The following is an 18,602-nucleotide window of genomic DNA, read 5'->3' as shown; positions in this document are numbered from 1 at the left end:
GCCGCCCGCGCTCCCCGCCCCGCATCGTTACCCGAGCCCAGCGCCGAGCCAATGTCCTATCTCAGGGTTTCCCACGTCGCTCGCTCCTTGACGGCTGACCGAGACTGGGTCTGAGGTGTAAGCGCTTTCCAGGCCCTTCCCTGGGGCTTGGAGGGGAATGGCGCAAAGGACTTTTCTTACAAGCAGAGGTAAGGAAAAGCCGAGATGATTACGAACAGAAACACGTTGTAGTTATGGAGCAGGAAGGGAAAATAAGAAGACCAAGTTGGAAAAAGGAAGCCTGTGCGCTTTTGGAAGCCACCGCCCTCGCCAGTTTATAAGTCCTTTACGGAAACAACACTGAAGGGAGCTGGAGGGCAGTAGCTAATGTGCTGTCCTCCTGGAGTGGTCCTGGTTTTAAATGTCTTGTCCCCGCCTTCCAGAGTCAGATGGAGACAGGAAAAGGAAATGGTCCCGTGTCCTCCTACCCTGTTTGGTTTGCAGTCTGTGATGCCCTTCATTGTAAACATTTCTTGTGAGCCGCATCCTACTAATCTTGTGGCATTGGTTTGCTCGGGAATGACGTTCACCCACAGACCTGAAAAGTCCTTACAGAGTTGGGAAGCTGCGTGTCATCATTTTTTCAGTTGGCAAATCTGCCCACTTTGAACTGACATAATTGTAGCCTAAAAGTTCAGAGAGAGTAGTTCAGGAAAAAGACTATTCCTTCTTCTTAGAGGGAAGAGCAGCCCTGAAAACTATATGGACATCATACCAGCTTCTTACAACAAAAGGAGCACTTGGTCTAAATATCTGGCAGCTCTAGATAACGTTCTCATCAAGTACCTGTTTGTTGTAGTTATGCATATTTATTCCTTGGCTTAGCCACTGCAGTTACCAAAGAGTATGTCGCTTATTGTCTAAGAGGCTGGACTCCTGAAAGCCTGGACAGTGTCATCATCTTCACCTGAAGAGTGGAAAAATTCAAGCAAAGAGTTTTCTCAGGAAATGACCAAGTGAGTCAAAACACCTCAATAATTGTATTCTCTTCCCGTTGTAATCATTAACCTGCCGAAATTCCCTCCAGTCCTTTCCTGACTTCCTGTTTCTACAGATGGAAATTTTAATAGTGGGCTCTACTAGGATATCAAATCAAAACAGCCAGATAGAAAGGCCAGGCCCGGCACGGTGGCTCACACCTGTAATCCCAGCACGTTGGGAGGCTGAGGCGGGTGGATCACCTGAGGTCAGGAGTTCGAAACCAGCGTGGCCAACATGGTGAAACCCCGTCTCTACTAAAAATACAAAAGTTAGCTGCGTGTGGTGACATACACCTATAATCTCAGCTACTTGGGAGGCCGAGGCACAAGAATCACTTGAACCCAGGAGGCAGAGGTTGCAGTGAGCCAAGATCACACCACTGCACTCCAGCCTGGGCAACAGAGTGAAATTTTGTCTCAGAAAAACAAATAAAATACAATAAAATAAAAAATTACATGTGCTTTCTGTGTTGCAGCAGGTTGGAAAAGCATGTGTTCCTTAAGGGAATGCTGTAACTGTAGTGACTTGGGTCGGGAGCTGCCAGAGACAGTGGGAAAGGGCCAGAGAATGTTAGCCCCAGAGATGATATAGTGGTTATATTTGAAGAAAATAGACACTTTAAAGGGGAGGAATTAACTCACTCCAATTCCTTTGGGCCCCAGATTTTATAATTCCACTTCTTACCTTAATGTAAGTCAAGTCCTTGTTCTTTTCCAGACATAGTTCCTGAGCAATCTTTTTTAAAAACACATGTTAATTAGTTCTTCTTAAGCTTAAATCCTTTTGGTGACTTTCAATACCCTTATAAACTGTTTAACAGAGGCCCTTCATAACTTGCCTTGATTTTTCTCTCCAGCTTCCCTCACCCCCACCCCCCCTTTCTCCTTTGCGCTTTTGACATCTGCCCACTAACTAGCACACTGAATTTGTTCCCATAGAGTCCTTGTTCTCTCTAGCCTCCAGGGCTTACTCTAAGCCAGGCATGGAATATTCTTTCCCATTCTTTACCTGGCTAACTCCAGCTCATCCTGTAGACTATTTGGTCCTGGAAATTTTTTTGGTTTTTTTTTTTGAGACAGGATCTCACTCTGACTCTGTCACCCAGGATGGAGTGCAGTCACATGAACATGGCTCACTGCAGCCTTGACCTCCTGGGTTTAAAGGATCATGCTGCCTCAGCCTCCCATGTAGGTGGGACCACAGGCAGACATCACCACACCAAGCTACTTTTTAAATTTTTTTGTAGACACAGGGTTTCACTCTGTTGCCTAGGCTGGTCTTGAACTCCTGGGCTCAAGCGATCCTCCTGCCTCGGCCTGGCCTCCCAAAGTGCTGGGATTACAGGTATGAGCCACTGCGTCTGGCCGAAAATCTTTCTTCATCACCTGCTCTGGGATTAGGTGACAGTTTTCTTCATTTTTTTTTTTTCCTATGCAAGCTAACACAGGATAGGTAACATTTTTCACATTTCTCTTAGCACTCTAAGTTTCCCTCTTTATCTTAGCACACATCACAATATATTTTAATTTTCTCTTTTTTCCCCTTTCTTTCTCTCTAAATGATAGCTCCCATGAAGATAAGAGTCATACATATCTTGTTCACAGTTGTATCCTCAGTCCTGTTGATGTGTCTAGCAAATAGAAGATGTTCAGTAAATATTTATCAGAGTGAATGAATAATGCTAAAAGAGAACTTTAATTAGAGACTTCTGAGTTGCAAAGGAAAAAAAAAAATGCCAGCACTTCTCAGACTACAAACGTGTATCCCTGAGGTATAATTGCTACTCAGAAGGTAAAGACCCAGGATAGCATGGCTTTCCTGCATCACAAATTTTATAAATGGTAAAAGAATTTAAAGCATTCCTATGTTAACATAAATACAGACAGCTATATTATGATACTGAGACGAAAATTTGTTTAAATGTTAAGAAAAGAACTTTACCTGAGGAATGCAAATCCTTTTAAATTATGAGGCCCAGAGAGGCATTAAAGTGAAACAGCAATCCTGTCCTTCTCCCCCACTTTTGAGCTGTGTATTTGTCTCTTGAAACTGCTTACTATTGCCACAGAAGCTAAACATTAACCTACTAATTAATGCTGCACCAGACATTATAACCCTTATCCTATAGTTTCATAATGTATAGCCAATCAGTAGCTTGATTTATTTTAATGTAAATTCTTGGTAAATAACTCAGGCACTGCCTCATCTTTCCCTTTAAAAATCCACTTGTAACTGCTGCTACTCAGAGTGTATATTCAAGGCAACTTGAATCTATGTTCCCAGGTTGCAGTCATCAAGCTTGGCCCAAATAAACTCCCAACTTATATTAATTTTGCCTCCGCTTCTTCCTTTTAGGTAAAACATCTGGAGTAAGTCAGCAGGATTCAAAGTGACTCCCCCCAACCACCTGGTGGTGTTTCTCTCTGAAAGCAGCGCTTGGTACCAGTGTGAACTCTCTTCCTTCAGAAGTCTCATCAGGTGTTTCAGATGAGTTCTCGGGAATTTGGACCTCCCACTCTTGGGTTGAAGGTCAAGACTTTATTTGGGCTGTTTTTCAAACCCTTTCTTCAAGTGTGAGGGCTTCGGTCTCTGTCTTTGGACAGAAGATTCGGGTATAGAGCTCTGCAGGGAACTGCCTTTTTTCCCTCTCTGTCTTACAGCAGAGGTGCAGGTCATGGTTTTTCTGCCTCTGCCTCAGAACCAGGGGTTTGGGTCAAGTTTTTTTCACCTCTGTCTCACAGCAGAGGTTTGAGTGAAAGAACTGGCAGTTAGGCACCAGTGGTTTCATTTTATATCATATGTGTTTGAGATAGCAGTTGTTTACTATCACTTGAAAATTCTGAATTAGTCTTTAATTTTAACTAATTCCTGTTAGTTCCTAACTGAAATGTGTACCCCTTTTGCTCTTCCAGGTGGACGTAATATGAGGGTCTGGTCCCCCATACCTTGAGGACTCTGCTGCCATCTGACAATTACGGACAATCCAATTGTCCTCATCCTTGAGGACTCTGCTGCCATCTGACAATTAGAGACAGTCCAAAACATGCCACACTTTGATCCTAAACACATTCCTGGCTTTGGTCACTTTTGAAAAGTTCCTGAGTTACGAGAAATCAATAATAAGAGTGTTCAAAACCTGAACACTCTTTTTAGAAATACCTGCTGGAACTACATATATGATTTACGGGGTACTGTCTTGTAGTATCTGGGAAAGTAGACCCATCTAACCTGGAATGACCATAGGCAACAATGACCAAAAATGGGGATCTTTTGATATACCTAAAGTAATTTATTTGTGCACACCAGTGGAAAGAGCTGGTTTTAGAACCAGACATGTAAATAGGAGACTTACTTCCACTGGCACCTAAAAACTTCTAAAAGAAATCCTGAAAGAAAAAGTCACCTTCATTCAAGAGGTAAACAAAGGGATATTTGAAACTATGTTAAAAGACTTTAGAGGCTTTCTCCCTTTCACCTCCAGACCCTCCTTTTCCTTCCAGCCCTGTGATCTGAACTCATCCCTTTCTGCCTCTTCTCTTGGCTTCCATACATCTCTCAGGCAGAGATGTTTTAAAATTTCACAATGTACACATTTCCTTCTCTCAGGGGAAATGAATTTAAATTTAGAGCAGAAGGAACAAGCAGAACAACAACAGAGTGGGAATAAGACTGCTGAGACTATAAAAATGCAGATCCAACAAAAATTTTTTCTCACCAGGTCTAGTGAATGACACTGTGATATGGTCTGGCTCTGTGTTCCCAACAAAATGTCATCTGGAATTGTAATCCCCATGTGTCGGGGGAGAAGCCTGGTGGGAGGCAATTGGATCATGGAGGCAGTTTCCCCCATGCTGTTTTCATGATAGGGAGGGAGTTCTTACGAGATGTGATGGTTTAAAAGTGTTTGGCAGTTCCCTTTCTGGCTTTCTCTCTCCTGCTGCCTTGTGAAGAAGGTGCTTGCTTCTCCTTCACCTTCCACCCTGATTTTAAGTTTCCTGAGGCCTCCCCAGCCATGTAGAACTGTGAGTCAATTAAACCAATTTTATTTATAAATTATCCAGTCTCAGGTAGTTCTTTATAGCAGTGTGAGAATGAACTAATACACACTGATTTATTGACCCACTGTGAGACAGTACCCTTTAAATCTTATCATGTCTTTAAAATGCTAACATTCAGGGAATTAGCTAAGCAGCATTCCAGATGAGATCAGATCTAAGACAAGATAAAATCCTTAAATGCTTAAACTGCCTGCTTTGGATTCCCTGCAAGATTTACCAAAAAACAAACACACAAACAAAAAAATGAAAACAAAAACAAAGAAAACACCCCATCCAGTGGTATAATGGCTAGGATTTGGTGCTTTCACCACTGTAGCCTGAGTTCAATTCCTAGCTAGGGAGCTAATCTCATTTGTTTTAAAGTATTGTATTATTCTTAACCTTTTGGGATACCAATTGTTATTGATCCTTATCCCTTCCATGGACAACTTTTGATTTCCTGTCTTTTTCCATTTGTGGGACATACAGACCATTTGGGCCTTCATGAGTAACCAGCTGAGAAGCTGAGATCAGATAGAAATGTGAGTTGTACTTTACTTGTGGCTAGTGAAACTTTCCTTTCTTTGAGCTGTCTTTGGGATGATTCTTGATCTTGTGAGGACTGTGTTGCACCTCCTTTGGAGATGCCCCATGCATCCTTGGTTAAGTCATAACCTTGATAAAGGCTTATTGGTTTTGGTGAGTCATTTGGAAGGGTACCTTTGTTTTTTTTTGTTTGTTTGTTTTTTAAAGTTCAAAAGCCAGGAATAACAGCTATTTGTGCTGGCTAATACTTGATAATGAGAGATTTGAAAAGTTTTTATTTTTTTTTAATTTTACTTTAAATTCAGCGATACATGTGCAGAATGTACAGGTTTGTTACATAGATATACATGTGCCATGGTGGTGTGCTACACTTACCAACTGTCATCTAGGTTTTAAGCCCCACATGCATTAGGTATTTGTCCTAATGTTCTCCCTTCCCTTGGCCCCACCCTGACTGGCCCCGGTGTTTAATGTTCTCCCTGTGTCCATGTATTCTCATTGTTCATCTCCCACTTATTAGTGAGAACATGTGGTGTTTGGTTTTCTGTTCCTGTGTTAATTTGCTGAGAATGATGGCTTCCAGCTTCATCCATGTCCCTGGAAAGGACATGAACTCATTTTTTTATAGCTGCATAGTATTCCATGGTGTTTATGTGCCACATTTTCTTTTTCCAGCTTATCACTGATGGGCATTTGGGTTGGTTCCAAGTCTTTGCTATTGTAAAGTGCTGCGGCAAACACATATGTGCATGTGTCTTTATACCAGAATGATTTATAACCCTTTTGCTGTATATCCAGTAATGGGATTGCTGGGTCAAATGGTATTTCTGGTTCTAGATGCTTGAGGAATCACCACACTGTCTTCCACAATGGTTGGATTAATTTACACTCTCACCAACAAGTGTAAAAGCATTCCTGTTTCTCCACAGCATTGCCAGCATCTGTCGTTTCCTTTTTAATAATTGCCGTTCTAACTGGCATTAGATAGTATCTCACTGTGGTTTTGAGTTGCATTTCTCTAATGACCACTGATGATGAGCTTTTTTTCATATGTTTGTTGGCCACATCAATCTCTTCTTCTGGAAGTGTCTGTTCATATTCTTTGCCCACTTTTTGATGGGGTTGTTTGTTTTTTTTCTTGAAAATTTGTTTAAGTTCCTTGTAGATTCTGGATATTAGACCTTTGACACATGGGTAGATTGCAAAATTTTTCTCTCATTCTGTAGGTTGCCTGTTCACTCTGGTGATAGTTTCTTTTGCTGTGCAGAAACTCTTTAGTTTAATTAGATCCCATTTGTCAATTTTTGCTTTTGTTGCAATTGCTTTTGGTGTTTTAGTCATGAAGTCTTTGCCCATGCCTATGTCCTGAATGGTATTGCCTAGGTTTTCTTCTAGGGTTTTTATGGCTTGGGGTTTTACATTTAAGTCTTTAATCTATCTTGAGTTAATTTTTGTATAAGGTGTAAGGAGGGGGTCCAGTTTCTGTTTTCTGCATATGGCTAGCTAGTTTTCCCAGCACCATTTATTAAATAGGGAATTCTTTCCCCATTGCTTGTTTTTGTCAGGTTTGTCAAAGATCAGATGGTGTAGATGTGTGGTGTTATTTCTGAGGTCTCTGTTCTGTTCCATTGGTCTATGTATCTGTTTTGGTACCAGTATCATGCTGTTTTGGTTACTGTAGCCTTGCAGTATAGTTTGAGGTCAGGTAGCGTGCTGCCTCCAACTTTGTAATTTTTGCTTATGATTGTCTTGGCTATGCAGGCTCTTTCTTGGTTCCATATTAAATTTAAAGTAGTTTTTTCTAATTCTGCAAAGAAACTCAATGGTAGCTTAAAGGGAGTAGCATTGAATCTATAAATTACTTTGGGCGGTATGGCCATTTTCATGATATTGATTCTTCCTATCCACGAGCATGGAATTTTTTTCCATTTGTTTGAGTCCTCTCATTTCCTTGAGCAGTGGTTTGTAGTTCTCCTTGAAAAGATCCTTCACGTCCCTTGTAAATTGTATTCCTAGGTATTTTATTCTTTTTGTAGCAATTGTGAATGGGAGTTCACTCGTGATTTGGCTCTCTGTTCTCTATGATTGGTGTATAGGAATGCTTGCGATTTTTGATCCTGAGACTTTGCTGAAGTTGCCTGTCAGCTTAAGGAGATTTTGGGGCTCAGACAATGGGTTTTCTAAATATATAATCATGTCGTCTGCAAACAGAGACAAGCTGACTTCCTCTCTTTCTATTTGAATACACTTTATTTCTTTCTCTTGCCTGAGTCTCTGGGCCAGAACTTCCAATACTATGTTGAATAGGAGTGGTGAGAGAGGGCATCCTTGTCTTGTGCCAGTTTTCAAAGGGAATGCCTCCAGCTTTTGCCCATTCAGTATGATCTTGGCTATGGGTTTGTCATGAATAGCTCTTAATATTTTGAGATATGTTCTATCAATACCTAGTTTATTGAGAGTTTTTAACATGAAGAGATGTTGAATTTCATCGAAGGCCTTTTCTGTATCTATTGAGATAATCATGTGGTTTTTGTCATTGGTTCTGTTTACGTGATAGATTACGTTTGTTGATTTGCATATGTTGAACCAGCCTTGCACCCCAATGATGAAGCCAACTTGATTGTGGTGGATTAGCTTTTTGATGTGCTGCTGGATTCGGTTTGCCAATATTTTATTGAGGATTTTCACATCGATGTTCATCAGGGATATTGGCCTGAAATTTTCTTTTTTTGTTGTGTCTTTGCCAGGTTTTGGTATCAGGAGGACGCTGGCCTCATAAAATGAGTTAGGGAGGAGTCCCTCTTTTTCTGTTGTTTGGAATAGTTTCAGAAGGAATGGTACCAGCTCCTCTTTGTACCTCTGGTAGAATTCGCCTGTCAGTCTGTCTAGTCCTGGGCTTTTTTTGGTTGGTAGGCTATTAACTACTGCCTCAATTTCAGAGCCTGTTATTGGTCTATTCGGGGATTCGACTTCTTCCTGGTTTAGTCTTGGGAGGGTGTATGTGTCCAGGAATTTATCCATTTCTTCTAGATCTTCTAGTTTATTTGCATAGAGGTGTTTATAGTATTCTCTGATGGTAGTTTGTATTTCTGTGGGATCAGTGGTGATATCCCCTTTATCATTTTTTATTGTGTCTATTTGATTCTTCTCTCTTCTTTGTTAGTCTAGCTAGTGGTCTATTTTGTTAATTTTTTCAAAAAACTACCTCTGGATTCATTGATTTTTTGAAGGGTTTTTTGTGTCTCTATCTCCTTCGGTTCTGCTTTGATCTTAGTTATTTCTTGTCTTCTGCTAGCTTTTGAATTTGTTTGTTCTTGCTTCTCTAGTTCTTTTAATTGTGATGTTAGGGTGACGATTTCAGATCTTTCCAGCTTTCTGATATGGGCATTCAGTGCTATAAATTTCCATCTTAACACTGCTTTAGCTGTGTCCCAGAGATTCTGGTACATTGTCTTTTTGTTCTCATTGGTTTCGAAGAACTTCTTTATCTGCCTTAATTTCGATATTTATCCAGGAGTCATTCAGGAGCAGGTTGTTCAATTTCCATGTAATTGTGCAGTTTTTAGTGAGTTTCTTAATCCTGAGTTCTAATTTAATTGCAGTGTGGTCTGAGAGACTGTTATGATTTCCATTCTTTTGCATTTGCTAAGGAGTGTTTTACTTCCAATTATGTGGTCAATTTTAGAATAACTGCCATGCGGTACTGAGAAGAATGTATATTCTGTTGATTTGGGGTGGAGAGTTCTATAGATATCTATTAAGTCCACTTGATCCAGAGCTGAGTACAAGTCCTGAATATCCTTGTTAATTTTCTGTCTTGTTGATCTAATATTGACAGTGTGGTGTTAAAGTCTCCCACTATTATTGTGTGGGAGTCTAAGTCTCTTTATAGGTCTCTAAGAACTTGTTTTATGAATCTGGGTGCTCCTGTATTGGGTGCATATATATTTAGGATAGTTAGCTCTTCTCTAACTATTGTTAGTTGCATTGATGCCTTTACCATTCTGTAATGCCCTTGTCTTTTTTGAACTTTTTGGGTTTAAAGTTTGTTTTATCAGAGACTAGGATTGCAACCCTGCTTTTTTTTTTTTTTTCTTTCCATTTGCTTTCCATTTGCTCGTCCCTTTATTCTGAGCCTATGTATGTCTTTGCATGTGAGATGGGTCTCCTAAATACAGCACACTGATGGGTCTTGACTCTATCCAATTTGCCAGTCTGTGTCTTTTAATTAGGGCGTTCAGCCTATTTACATTTAATGTTAATATTATTATATGTGAATTTGATCCTGTCATCATGATGCTAGCTGGTTATTTTACACATTAGTTGATGCAGTTTCTTCATAGTGTCACTGGTCTTTATATTTTGGTATGTTTTTGCAGTGGCTGGTACTGGTTTTTCCTTTCCATATTTAGTGCTTCCTTCAGGAGCTTTTGTAAGACCAGCCTGGTGGTGACAAAATCCCTCAGCATTTGCTTGTTTGGAAAGGATTTTATTTCTCCTTTGCTTAAGAAGCTTAGTTTGGTTGGGTATGAAATCCTGGGTTGAAAATTCTTTTCTTTAAGAATGTTGAATATTGGCCCTCACTCTCTTCTGGCTTGTAGGGTTTCTGCAGAGAGATCTGCTGTTAGTCTGATGGGCTTCCCTTTGTAGGTTACCTGAACTTTCTCTGTGTCTGCCCTTAACATTTTTTCCTTCGTTTCAGTGTTTGAGAATCTGATGATTATGTGTCTTGGGGTTGTTCTTCTCAAGGAATATCTTAGTGGTGTTCTCTGTATTTCCTGAATTTGAATGTTGGCCTGTCTTGCTAGGTTGGGGAAGTTCTGGATAATATCCTGAAGTGTGTTTTCCAACTTGGTTCCATTCTCCCCATCACTTTCAGATACACCAATCAATCGTAGGTTTAGTCTTTTCACATAGCCCCATATTTCTTGGAGGCTTTGTTCATTCCTTTTCATTCTTTTTTCTCTAATCTTGTCTTCACACCTTATTTCAGCAAGGTGATCTTCAATCTCTGATATCCTTTCTTCCACTTGATTGTTTCAGCTATTGATACTTGTGTATGCTTCAGGAAGTTCTTGTGCTTTGTTTTTCAGCTCCATCCGGTCATTTATATTCCTCTCTAAACTGGTTATTCTAGTTAGCAGTTCCTGTAACCTTTTATCAAGGTTCTTAGCTTCCTTGCATTGGGTTAGAACATGTTCCTTTAGCTCAGAGGAGTTTGTTATTATCTACCTTCTGAAGCCTACTTCTGTCAATTCGTTAATCTCATTATCTGTCCAGTTTTGTGTCCTTGCTGGAGAGGAGTTGCGATCATTTGGAGGAGAGGAGGCATTCTGGCTTTTGGAATTTTCAGTGTTTTTGTGCTGGCTTTTCCTCATCTTCGTGGATTTATCTACCTTTGATATTTGAGGCTGATGACATTTGGATGGGAGTTTTTGTGTGGGAGTCTTTTTTGTTAATGATGTTGTTGTTGCTTTCTGTTTGTTAGTTTTTCTTCTAACAGTCAGGCCCCTCTTCTGCAAGTCTGCTGCAGTTTGCTAAACATCCTCTCTAGACCCTGTTTGCCTGGGTGTCACCAGTGGAGGTTGCAGAACAGCAAAGGTTGCTGCCTGCTCCTTCCTCTGTAAGCTTTGTCCCAGAGGGGCACCAGCCTGATGCCAGCCAGAGCTCTCCTATATGAGGTGTCTGTCAACCCCTGTTGGGAGGTTTCTGTCAACCCCCGTTGGGAGGTTTCTCCCAGTCAGGAGGCATGGGGGTCAGGGACCCACTTGAGGAGGCACTTCATCCCTTTGCAGAGCTGGTACCCTGTGTTGGGAGAATACCCTTTGTCAGGATCAGCTGCTCTCTTCAGAGCCAGCAGGCAGGAAAGATTAAGGCTGCTGAAGCTGTGCCCACAGCAGCCCCTCCACAGTGCTCTGGGGACAATCCAGTGCTCTGTCCCAGGGAGGTGAGAGTTTTATCTGTAAGCCCCTGACTGGGGCTGTTACCTTTCCTTCAGAGATGCCCTGCCCAGTGAGGAGGAATCTAGAGAAGCAGTCTGGCCACAGCCGCTTTGCCACACTGTGGTGAATTCTGCCCAGTCCAAACCTCCCAGTCTCCTTAGCACTATCAGGGGAAAACTGCCTACTAAAGCCTCAGTAATGGCAGATGCCCCTCCCCCCACCAAGCTCAATTGTCCCAGGTTGACTTCAGACTGCTGTGCTGGCAGTGAGAATTTCAAGCCAGTGGTTCTTAGCTTTCTGGGCTCCGTGGGAGTGGGACCCACTTAGCAAGACCACTTGACTCCCTGGCTTCAGCCTCCTTTCCAGGGGAGTGAACGGTTCTGTCTCACTGGGGTTCCAGGCGCCACTGGGGTATGAAAAAACTGTAGCTAGCTCAGTGCCTGCCCAAACAGCCTCCTGGTTTTGTGCTTGAAACCCAGGGCCCTGGTGGTGTAGGCTCACGAAGGACTCTCCTGATCTCCGGATTGCAAATACCGTGGGAAAAGCATAGTATCCAGGCTGGGTAGCACAGTCCCTCACGGCTTCCCTTGGCTAGGGGAGGGAGGTCCCCCAGCTCCTTGCACTTCCGTGGTGAAGCAATGCCCCACCCTTCTGCTTGCTCTCCATGGGTTGCACCCACTGTCTAACCAGTCCCAATGGAATGAACTGGGTACCTTAGTTGGAAATGGAGAAATCACCTGCCTTCTGCATTAGTCTCGCTGGGAGCTGCAGACTGGAGCTGTTTCTATTCGGCCATCTTGGCCCCTTCTCGAAAAGTGTTTAAGAACTCCATAGTCAAAAGCCAGCTTCATTAAAAACAGATTCACGCAGGCATGGTGGCTCGTGCCTGTAATCCCAGCCCACTTCAGGAGGCCACAGTGGGAGGATTGCTTGAGTCCGGCCTGGTCAATGTAATGAGTCCCTGTCTCTACAAAAAGTAAAAACAAAACTTATCTTGGCATGGTGGTGTGTGCCTGTAGTCCCAGCTGCTTAGGAAGCTGAGGTCAAGGATCATTTAAGCCCAGAATGTGTCAAGGCTAGATGAACTGTAATCATGCCACACCGCACTCCCGCTTGTGTGACAGAGCAACACCCTGTTTCTATTTTTTTATTTTTCTTTCAGTACCGCAGAACAGAGAGACCCTCTCTCTCAAAACAACAAACAAGGGCTGGGCGCAGTGGCTCAAGCCTGTAATCCCAGCACTTTGGGTGGCCAAGGCAAGCAGATCACAAGGTCAGGAGATCGACACTGTCCTGGCTAATACGGTGAAACCCCGTCTCTACTAAAAATACAAAAAATTAGCTAGGCGTGGTGGCAGGTGCCTGTAGTCCCAGCTACTCGGGAGTCTGAGGCAGGAGAATGGTGTGAACCTGGGAGGCGGAGCTTGCAGTGAGCCGAGATCGGACCACTGCATTCCAGCCTGGGCGACAGAGTGAGACTCCATCTCAAAAACAAAACAAACAAAAATGAGACTCAACCTCCTCCCATCTCTCTGCTGTCTTCAGTACCACATGAAAGGATCTAGAGGAGACTTCTAATGACTCAGACCCCTAAAGGAAGACAGAAAAAGATGCCTCTCACTCCCTTTCTGGGGTCTTCTGTCTTCCTGTGGAGTGTGAAGAGTCGTGGAGAGATTTCATGACAGTTTCCAGCACAAAACTCTGCTCTCTTTTGTATCGTGTCACCTGATCCCTTTGGCTTTTAGGAGTACTGGATATTACTTTGTTCTGTGAGAGAACACTTAACCTTTGTGTATGTGATGGCTGGCAAGTTGCTGGTGAGAACTATAGTACTGGAGGTGGCTGACAGCAGTTGTTTACAGTGAATGGTTATTATTATTACTACAGGGAGTTACTGGTTTCTTTGCTGGTTAAGATAAGAAAGGCACGGTTTAAATACTTAGAGAAATGTTTTTGTATTGAAGTACACCATGAAAGTGTTGCATAGCCCAGTCCCATGGAGTTTCCCTCTTTTTGGGGACCCAGGATTCAGCCTAAAAATGGAATCCTTAATTTATAAAGCTCTAGATGCTCTGCCTTCAATTGCATCTGCTTTTCACATATTTAAATTATTAGGCTCTAAAAACTGTAAATGCTTTGATGGCCCTGCTCCTTAATAGGCTCTGCCCTGAGCTCAGTGATCCAACTGGAAAACAGACTAAATTAAAAGCTACTTATCTAAGTGAAATAGGTCTCCTTATAAAATCCAATGATAGATTCCTGTGATTTTGTGTTACCTTGGCATCCATTTTTAATTTTCTTCCAACACACCCAAACTCCTCCTTGAAAAGGCTTAAATTCTTTCTCCTTGTGCTTTGAGATATAAAGTTACTACTGCATTTTCTCTAAAACTCAGTACGAGCTTCAGCCATGTGGAACAGATAAACTTTAAACTTTTCCATTTACAAAGGTACAGTTTGAATCCAACTGTCCTTTTAAACTAGTGAGTTTTACCAGTCTCATGACTAAAATTTTTTTCTCTGCTTGGTTTTGTTTTGTTTTTCTTACCTCAGTTCACCAGCAGTTTCAATGTGGCTAAAATTTTTTAATTAAAGCTATAAAGTCATTATCTGTGTCTGTCTGATTTATGTGTACCATGTATACATGTCTGTTTATATATTGTCTACATGGTACCACTGACTTATAGAAAAAGTGCTCATAAATAATATAACCAACCCAAATGCTTTTCAAGGTCACTTGACTTTAGTAATCTTGGGTTTAAATTAAGATAGTTTTTAAATTATTGGTAAAGTAAAATATAAACGTCTTCAAATTTTAATTTAGACATGTTTGCCTAGATCTATTGGTTAGACTGGTTTATACTGTCTCTGCTAAATGTCTTAAGGTCATAAGGCCATTGCTTTTATGGTATTTTTTGGTATTTGCTTAATTTGTCTATGAGCTTATGTCTTTGGATTTGAGCCTTTAGATTCTGAGGACTAGACAAGTGGCCCCGGGGACAGTGCCTGGGCCCCATCATCCCTAGTTGAGCTGTGCCTCTTGGCTTTACTGCAAGGAGTTGGATTCTCCAGGCATTGTCTCCATAGCACTGTCATTTGTCCTGAGCTCTGCATACGGTACATAAAGTTGCTTACTTCGTAGGTTTTTCACTGAAAATTAGGGTTACTAAGAGTTAACATTGTGGTTAATATATGTAACTAAAACTACTAGGCCAGAAATTTACATAGAGAGCATATAAAGAAGATGTAAAGAAAGTTGAAAAGGGTAATTTTTTTCCTTTACATAAGAGGGGACTTTGGTCAAAATGATAAGGGGGATAGTAAATCTTTGTCCTAAGTAGAATACCAATATAAAAAAAAAATGAAGTATAGGACAAAACTGAAGGTGTAAGCAAGTTGTAAAAGGTTTGTATAAGATTAATCTCATGAAAAGAATTTTGTATGTGATGAAGTTGGCTAAAATTAGAAGGAGATTATTAACTTTTCTAAAAATTATGCATTGATATTTAAAGCACACTGATGTGGGACCCCTGTTTCAGAATAACAGGGTTTTCTTGGAGCATTAATCTGCTCTTTAATAGAAAAATTTTTAAAGGTTATAGAAATTTTATGCAGTTAAAACTGAGGGCTAGATGCGGTGGCTCACACCTGTAATCCCAGCACTTTGGAAGGGTGAGGTGGGCAGATCACCTGAGGTCAGGAGTTTGAGACCAGCCTGGCCAACATGGTGAAACCCCATCTCTACTAAAAATACAAAAATTAGCTGGGTATGGTGATAGGTGCCTGTAATCCCAGCTACTTGGGAGGCTGAGGCAGGAGAATCACTTGAACCCGGGAGGCAGAGGTTGCAGTGAGCTGAGATCAGGTCATTGCACTCCAGCCTGGGTAACAAGAGTGAGACTCCATCTAAAACAAACAAACAAACAAAAAACAAAAAACAAACAAACAAAAATACCTGCCTGAGATCTGATAGATTTGTTTATAAGGATTTAATGAAATTAGCTTTAGGATTAATAATATACTGAGGCAAAAGTAAAATTTGGTTTTCTCTTTTGAATAAGATTTTTAAGTATTTTTAAGAAACAGTAAAAAAAAAGTTCACCTTTTAAGTAAAAAAAAAAAAATGGGGAAGAGAGATTCTGCTGGTCTCATGCCATCTTTATAAGGTTTTTGGATTGTTTGGAAAACCGAGTTTACTCTCTATCAAAGAGTAGAGGGTTTTGCTTTTTGCAATCTTTGAATTATAACTTTGGCTAAATGAATGAATACTATTTTACAGTGACTTATGATCCTATTTGGTCAAATATTTTAAACTTTTAAATTTGACATACTTCCTAAAATCAAATTTCAAATTCTAAAATTAAGTATTTTCCAAAAGGAACCTCTGGAAGTCCAAGAGAGGAATATTAGGCATATTTAGCATGTTAAAATCATATGGAAAGCATTGTCAAAGAAATAATGGTGTTTAACTTTCTTTGAGTTATATTAGGATGAATGTGTTTTGTATGAGATCCCTAAAATTTTAATGTGTCTTGGTATATGTTATCAGTCATAATTATGATTATTATGTTAAACTGTTGTAAACCACAGGAATAACCAAATTTCCTTGTCAATTGCATCTTTAACCATGGCTATTCTAAGTCTTTTGCTATCTAAAACAATTAGTTTTATTTCTCTTCTTCTCATAAAGCAGTTACAATTGTCTATAATTCAAAATTTGCTTTTTCTTCAAGGAAATTCATGGAATAGGACCCTGACAAGTACTCTTGAATACAGATTTCTGATAACTTTGGAGATCATATCACTGGACTAAGTAACAACTTTCAGGTATGTAATAAACTGATGTGTTCCTTAGATTGCTAACTCAACATCAAGCAGAACAAGAATTAATTACATGTGACTGAACTGACAGAAGACTGAAATGATTTGCTGACTTTTTATTTAAAACATTGCTGGGTGTTTTTTTTATTTTGTCTTCCAGAGTCAAGAAAACTTTTTTTCCTTGAGCTATTTATTTATACTTTATAACAATTGGGTAAAAATACCTTTGTGAGCAACACTGAAACATCTGCCTTTCTCTCTAACTGATTACTCCAAAATTTGGAAACTATTCATGAGTACTCTTATTTTATGGCAATCTAGTTATTTGCATACATTTAATAAGAATATTTTTTCTGTAACAGGATATAATTGGAGACACTTGTTATTTTACTAAGGATTTGACTGGAATGACATATTTTCAGATATGACCAGACTGCTTTGAAGAATGGAGGTTGACTCTATAGAGGCAATTAAAAAGCCTCTTGGAAAGACTGGCCTGGTCCCTTGTCTACGTAGTTCCCTTTCAAGATTTCTGTCCTGTGTTAAGTAAAGAATGTCACTTTCTGACAGGCCTGGGAACCTCAAAATATTTCTGCTGTGTATCTCTCATCGTTTTATTTCTTCTGAGAAAACTAAATTCATGGTACACTGAAGAGGTGATTCCACAAGTGATGGCAGCTATAAATCAATGACTGCTAGGACTACCTGGGAATGAGCCTTTCTGGCAATGAGGGATACCTTGACACTCAGATTTTGATCATCAGTGCTTTCAAAAAGAAAGATTTTTGATCAAAAGGAAGAAATGAGAAAAAGAACTTTTATCTGAAGAATGCAAGTCCTTTCCATTATCAGATCCAGAGAGGTATTAAAATGAGACGGCAATCCTGTCCTACACACACCCCCTTTTGAGCCACGTACTCATCTTTTTATACTGCTTACTATTGCCACAAGTAGCTGAAAATTAGCCTACTGGTGCTGCACCAGACATTATAACCCACATCCTATAGCTTAATAATGGATAGCCAATCAATAGCTTATGTTATGTTAATGTAAATTATTGGTAAATAACTCAGGAACTGCCTCTTCTTTCCTTTTAAAAACCCCCTTGTGGGCTGGGCGTGGTGGCTCACGCCTGTAATCCCAGCACTTTGGGAGGCCAAGGTGGGCGGATCACAAGGTGAGGAGATCAAGACCATCCTGGATAACACAGTGAAACCCTGTCTCTACTAAAAATACAAAAAATTAGCCGGGCGTGGTGGCGGGCACCTGTAGTCCCAGCTACTCGGGAAGCTGAGGCAGGAGAATGGCGTGAACCCAGGAAGCAGAGCTTGCAGTGAGCTGACATGGCACCACTGCACTTCAGCCCAGGCAACAGTGCGAGGCCCTGTCTCAAAAAAAAAAAAAAAATCCACTTGTGGCTGAGTGTGGTGGCTCACACCTGTAATCCCAGCACTTTGGGAGGCTGAGGTGGGCGGATCACCTGATGTCAGGAGTTCGAGATCAGCTTGCCCAATGTGGCGAAACCCTGTCTCTATTAAAAATACAACAATTAGCCAGCTGTGGTGGTGGGTGCCTGTAATCCCAGCTACTTGGGAGTCTGAGGCAGACTCAAGACTTCAAGAATGTCTTGAACCCAGGAGGCAGAGGTTGCAGTGAGCCAAGATCACACCATTGCACTCCAGCATGGGTGACAAGAGTGAAACTGCCTCCAAAAAAAAAATCCACTTGTAACTGCTGCTACTCAGAATGTATATTCACGGCAACTGGAATCTATGTTACTAAGTTGCAATCCTCAAGCTTGTCCCAAATAAACTCTCTACTTATATTAATTTTGCCTCAGCTTCTTCCTTTTAGGTCAACAATGGTAAGATAAAATAGAAGACAAGAGAAATTTCAAAATCTGCAGGAGGCTCCTAGTAGTTAGACCCTCAGAACTCCTTGGTACATCTTAACTCTCCTTTGTCTACAGGACATGATTTTAAGTGATGGGGTTTATTGTAAGATACACAGGGAAAGCCTGGAAATTATAATCTCTCTAGTTCCCTTGCAATTCGAAGATTGAGACATATTGAACCTTATAGAAAACTGGACAATGGATCATCATTTTTTTAGGCATAACAGCAGCTATGGTGACACACCAGCTCTAGTGACCCAGTTGTCTTATCATCCCCCACAAGCTACCATCTTTACAGAGAGTAAAATCTGTATTAGTCCATTCTCACATTGCTATAAGGAAC

General features: G+C 40.8%; 1 protein-coding gene and 1 long non-coding RNA gene across 4 annotated transcripts in view; one reads left to right on the top strand and one right to left on the bottom strand.

Annotated features, from left to right (window-relative positions):
• MKLN1 (muskelin 1) overlaps positions 1-18,602 on the bottom strand; it is a 376,139-nt gene that overhangs the window by 161,930 nt on the left and 195,607 nt on the right. The window contains exon 1 of one of the 2 annotated variants that reach the window (XM_055392285.2): positions 826-947. The exons of the other annotated variant lie outside the window; for it this stretch is intronic. The gene's annotated coding sequence lies outside the window, so the exon portion shown is untranslated. Of the gene's footprint in view, positions 1-825; positions 948-18,602 lie in introns of those variants that run through there. 2 annotated transcript variants of the gene reach the window in all.
• On the top strand, positions 4-18,194 carry LOC109027744 (uncharacterized). 2 transcript variants are annotated; one of them, XR_008681286.2, is made up of 7 exons: positions 46-188; positions 865-995; positions 3,376-3,498; positions 3,933-4,436; positions 5,547-5,599; positions 16,278-16,371; positions 16,728-18,194. It is a non-coding gene; the product is annotated as an uncharacterized lncRNA (long non-coding RNA). The 2 variants fall into 2 exon arrangements; XR_008681285.2 differs by lacking the exon at positions 5,547-5,599 and having other exon boundaries at positions 4-188.

Source organism: Gorilla gorilla, chromosome 6 (assembly GCF_029281585.2).
Source record: "Gorilla gorilla gorilla isolate KB3781 chromosome 6, NHGRI_mGorGor1-v2.1_pri, whole genome shotgun sequence".
NCBI lineage: Eukaryota > Metazoa > Chordata > Mammalia > Primates > Hominidae > Gorilla > Gorilla gorilla.
The sequence above is the reverse complement of the archived record's forward strand: the minus strand, read 5'-3'. Positions and strand labels throughout refer to the sequence as shown.